This window comes from Sinohyriopsis cumingii, unplaced genomic scaffold, assembly GCF_028554795.1.
Source record: "Sinohyriopsis cumingii isolate HCF-2022 unplaced genomic scaffold, ASM2855479v2 utg001339l, whole genome shotgun sequence".
NCBI classification, from domain to species: Eukaryota; Metazoa; Mollusca; class Bivalvia; order Unionida; family Unionidae; genus Sinohyriopsis; species Sinohyriopsis cumingii.
In genome coordinates this window covers 1607105-1613104 of record NW_028315985.1, presented here as the reverse complement: position 1 = coordinate 1613104, position 6000 = coordinate 1607105, and positions in this window count along the sequence as shown.

Genomic DNA, 6000 nt, shown 5'->3' with positions numbered 1-6000 from the left:
AACCCAAAAACAAAAACAAACAAAAAAAACCCGCAAGAAACACCAGGCAAACCCAACAAGAAATCAGCGATGTGAAGCAACCAGGACCGTTCCCGAGCTCTCCTTCCCAACAGCCAACCATTCAACTGTAAGGGACCTTTATGGACCCACAGATTGAGGCCAAACTATTATGGTTCCTTGAACCCATAAAAGTCTGGGGAAGGTGGCACCATTCCCTTCCCCAGGAACAACTAGCTTGCTGCGGTGCAGTCCGAAAAAAGTGGCACACGCACAATTGTGCGTACGCCACTATATTTAAACTCAACAACAACAAATAGCCTTGACAAATCCGTCACTATCCTTGCGGCAGGACGATGAGCTTCTCACGGTGACATCTGATTTACGACTACTGGTCCTTACTGCGATGTATATAACGGGACATTCGGTTTAGCTATCCGTAAAGAACGTTTTATCACTGTGAGTGCATTAGTGACTGAGGAAAGTTTTCTTAACTAAGTTGCAACCCATCGATACTATTTCTCATCACTGCTCCGCAACGGTATTTCCGCCAACGAATCCATGTTCGCGAACAACGGTATCTCAGATATGTTCAAGACGTTTCGTCATACATGTATGTACGTTTACCAGCTCGATTTCGCGCATTACGTCTTGTCGCGGGTATGACTTGTGTGTTGCTGCTGTCAAGGTCCATATATAGTTGTTACAACTAGATATTGATCAGCATTTCTAGCGTGGTATCCGAGGCTTAAAAAAAGCAGTTACATAATGTACTTCGACGATAACAATTTTAACAAATGATGATGCAACTAATGTCCGTATGTAAGTTTGCATGAAATGGTTCTGAACCAGGATTGAATTGGTTTGAAATGAGTGGAACAGGTTTGATTCGGATTGAACCGGCTTGAACCGCTTAAAACCGGTTAAAACCTGTCCGATAAAGAATTACGACATAAAATCGGCATGGAATAAGCTGGTTTGAACCGGTTTTGAACCAGGATAAGCTAGATTGAACTGGTTTGAAACGGATGAAACTGATTTAACCGGATTGAACTGGTTTGAACCGTCTCTGGATTTACTTTAAGTAGTAGATGACATTCACTGGGGTGCTTATAGAAATATGATCTTCAATTTATATAGAACGTTTATTGGTTCCAAATTGGACTATGGTTGCGTTCTTTATTGTTAAGCTAGAAAGTCGTCAAGGCATAAGGCTCGCTGTGGAAGCATTTATGTCGTGATACAACCTTGGTTGTACCACTGGTCCAGGTATCATATTAACTCACTCGCTATGCTGATAGTGCAATCGAGTGACACGGAAGAGGGACGCGCTTGAAATAGCATCTGCAAATGCTGCCTGTAGCGGCAACCGGCGGAATAAGATCAGGTGCTGAATAGAACAATCTGAAGAGATACAGAAACTCTGATTGTGATTAATTGTTTATTGGAAATGGATTTTGTGAGGATGGCGATTCAAACCACCTCAAGGCGGGAAGACGTACCGGGTTGCCATAGGTGACAAAAGTCATACCCAAATTGACAAACTGATGACTTGGACAAAGATTGGACTTCCCAACTGATCAGAAGACCTGGATGATTTAAAATGGAAATGAGGTCTTTCTTTCCTTTGATTAGAACAGAACTTATTCTGTTTCTGGAGGATGTCATCTAAATACACCACCATTGAAATATATGAAGTCGTACAGAACAGGGATACAATACAGTGAGAATTTCAAAAAAGTCCATAGACTTGTGTTTAAGCCGGGAGAGAGCGCGTGAAACGGACACTAATTGCTTGGTACGTAAACTGCAGGAATTTCGGTAAGAACGGTTAAACAGAAACATGAAAATAGGTTTCTGATAGATCGAGGCAGATGGCAAACTCCTTTGGACAGATGGAAAGGTAGGTTCATCTTGTCGTCTCCATTTTGAATGTCATTGACCGTTTTTACCAGAAAAGACTTGGATGAAAAATCTGGAGGTTGTGGATTCCGAACAAATTCTCCTTCCCGCTTCTCGATTATCCTCCAGATCTGTAGCTATACAAGTATGTCCTTTACCGAATCCAATGGTACTTATTTCAGGAATGGAGAAGACAAAGGGGGAGGGGGTTGGCTAAAAGAGAAACAAAGCTTGTCTGAGACAATTGAGACCGGTCATTCACTTGGCAGAAGGAGATCGATCGCTGGTTGAAAACAAGTCAAGAGTCGGGCGCTTACCAGATAGCTGTCTCTGTTCGGTAAGGGACACAAGTCAACAGGTTGAGAGTGGACATTGCCTCCAGTCATCACATAATTAATGGCGAATAAACGATGATGAATAAGGCGATGCTTGCTTTCAGAGAAATGGAGGTGCAGTTTTGGGGCTGCCTGCCTCTGCCATTCCTCTATCTTGCCAACGAACAGCAGAGAAAATCCAATGGGAGGTTTACAGAGTCATGGCATGCTGTAATTTGCTGGCCTTGTCTGCAAGACAGAAAAAAGTCAGCAGAGACTCTAAGTTCAACAATGTAGATGTGGCCGCAATATTGCGAGCAAGCTTCAAAGTGGTGTGCAGAACGTCTTTATCCACCGTATCGAAGCAGGTGAAGTTAGATTGCCCACATCATAGTTCTTGATTTATGCCAGGAGATCCATAAAGGTGTTAGAATGGTGTCTATACTGGCGAGATTGTAACAAACGCTGAAGGATGACACTCAGAAAAAACAAAAGGTTTTGGAATTGTATGGGACATCGATCTTGGCAGATGAACTCTCGGTAATTTCCTTGGTTTGTACCGACTGCTGTGGAAGGAAGTACTGACTTCCCCGTAAAAACACAACCGAGCCATTGACCTGTATACTGGTATAGAGGAGGTGGTTGGCAGACCCCACATATTCATATATTGCTGGACTAAACCTAACCTCGGTCCACTCTGGTGGGATCTGATTATGAACTATCATTAGTTTTATCCCCGCATTCAGTGTGCAGGATGCATTTCCAAAAGCACAGATGAGGCATGGCCCGCATGGCCATTGTCACCAAGACTTTCATGGTACCATCCTATCCGCAAGTCGTAGAATCAGTATGGACATCTTGTTAAAATCAAAAGCATCCAGTATGGGTGTTGGACGTATGGACGGCAATGTAGACGGCCTGTACTACCAGAGTAATGGTAATGCTAAACGGGTAGACGGATCTATCAATCCGATCCCAGGCAATGTCAATGTTCCCCGACTTTGCTTGATGAGGTATAAAATTATATGTAACAGAAACGATGTGGTCAATGAACAGTATGGATCAAGTGCCGACGAATGCTGAGTACAGTCGGAAGCTAAGATGGCAGCAAAACTGAAAAGTGGCTAGAAGGCATGGTGCATGCAAGTCAATTTTAAACCTCATGGGGGGGGGGGAATTTTGCCAACTGGGCTGCTTAGATTTTGAGAAAACTCCCTGAAAGCGTTGAAATTTTCAACTAAAACAGAAGACGAAAGGATGTGGAGAAAAAAAAATCCCGAACAAATCAACTCTGTCATTGCTTGTTGTACCAAGTGACATACCTGTAACTCTAGACGGTGGAGGAAAAGTCGCATCTTCCTTCATTTCCACAGAGGTAATGACATCCACCAGCAGCCGTGCGAAAGGGATAGCACAAGTTTAATGTTCGTACTTTCGGTCCTTTGATTTTCGAATGTTCAAAACATCAGTACTATTTGTCCATTTGATTTTACATGTCACTCCCTATTTCTTGCAGTTTTTCATGGAACTGTCGACCATGTATTCTCTGACCAACTGCCGCACATGCTGTGCATAGCCGACAATGTATTGATTGTAAATGCAATGAAATTCTTAACTGCGTCAAGAATGTCAGAGACACCTGTTATACCATGGGTGATAAAAAAGATAGTGTGCGCTAACTGTTATGTTTATTAAATTTCATTGTTTGCTTGTTAGTTTTTTTTTTTTTTTTTTTTTTTTTTTTTATTTGATTACATGTTATTGTAATGTAACATTGTATGTTGGACTTGACCTTGTCCAAAACTGAGTAAATTTCTGCTTGATCTGATTGACTATTTTATATTTCATTTTATGTAAACAACTAATACATAGCTAAGTTATTCTCTATGTGTATGGGCTTAATAATATCAAGATCGTTACCAATCGAAAAGTAAATATGTGTATTTGGGTCTGGGGTTTGGACATTCCTAAGTGAATTTTACAGGTTATGGTATTGATTCTGCAAACATCAGAATCACTCTAGTAGGTTATATTCCATTAGGTAATGTTTTTGATTTTTTTAGGAAATGCTAATTGTGACCTAAGGTCAAGTAGAGAACTAAATAATCTTGTAATTGTGAAGACTTGGTCAATCGTGCTATAACATCGAGCACTTTCAAGTTGTATTATGTTGTGATCAATTTTGGCTGATTATTTTCTCTGGAAATACAAAAGTGCTCTTGCAAAATTCTTGGATAAAAACATTCACTGGAATTTATAGTATATTCAAACCTGAAATTATATTACTGTAATTCAACAATAGACTGCCCACGCATCAGCATCCCATAAGCTATAACAGACACGACATCGCCTTTAGTTTTGGATTTCTTTGGGACTTGTACTGAATTTGATTCAGGGCTTTACATTATTAGGACTTGTGTCTGTAATTCTTGGATTATTTTGGGATTTAATACCGTAAGTTCTTTTTTTCTAATTTTCACTTATTATTCTAGTAAAAAAATACATTTGTTAAATGTTACAAAGCTTGCTGTTTTTCACTCTTTTCTGTTAAGTGCATAGACTTGTAACGTAACACAAACCTAAACACAGAATAATACAAATGTAGATGTGCAGAGCCATGAGTAGTAAATGGGGTGAGATTAGCGTCAATGGGAATTAGCATTACAGAGCCCCCTGGGTCAGATTAGCGTCAAGGGAAATTTAACATGGAGAAAAATCGTGGGTCAGATTAGCGTCAAGGGAAATTAACATGGAGAAAAATCGTGGGACGGTTTAGCGTCAAAGGAATTTACACAGGGTGGGACTTTATAGCGTCAAGGGAAATTGAACATGGAATTTTTTTTTTTTTTAAATTTTTTTAAAAAAGGGGTAGGCAATGGAAAGGCTATCTCTTTTCGAGAAATATGGCTGGCCCTGAAAAGGGCCTTTGGGTTTATGTTAATATTAATATTAACATAGATGGCATCTGTCACATCTTCTTCTTCTTCTTCTTAAACTCCTTCTAACTGCCGGTCCATACACAAGTATCCTCTTGAGACATCCTTGTCTTTCTATGTAAACTCTCCTCATCCATTGACTAGTATCTGTCCTATCAACAACAGTCCACTTGGACCTGACATACATGAGCATGTCCGTCCTAAACATCATGGAAGACACAAGGGTGGATAACTCAACTGTGGTCCACATCTTGAAGCGACGAGAATAGGTGAATCAATGCAGTGAACTGCGCTTATTTATAGGTACAGGAAGGATTGAAACGGATTGGATTCATTCACCAATCCGAACACGCGTTACAAAATCAGCTCGCATCCAATCCGAAGAGAGCAGTCTGTGACATCACGTGGTCTATATAGATTCGTTAGCGCTTGTGTGCAGTCAATCTATGCGACAGTGATTCAACATGACGGAAACTCAGAAAACGATCCATTGGGGTGCACCAGCAGGGGAGACTGCCCAAGGGAACCCGGACTTACTTTCAGAAGAGGTACATTGGGATTTTGTGGATTTTCTTACCTCGCAAGAATTTGTTCCGGAACCTTCGTTACCTTCTTCATTACCGCAAGTGGAGAATTTTAGACAGAGACAGAAAGAAGAATTGGAGAAATTTATGCAACGACAAAAGGAAGCGGAACAAGCTTTTCTCCTACAGCAACAGCAACAGCAACAAGAAGAGGTAAGAAAAAAACAACAGCAACAACAGCAAGAAGAAGTAGCAGCAAAGAAACAAGAGGGTGAAAATCAAACGGCTACGGTACTGTTGGACATTTTAGCGGAGTTAAGAAGTCTG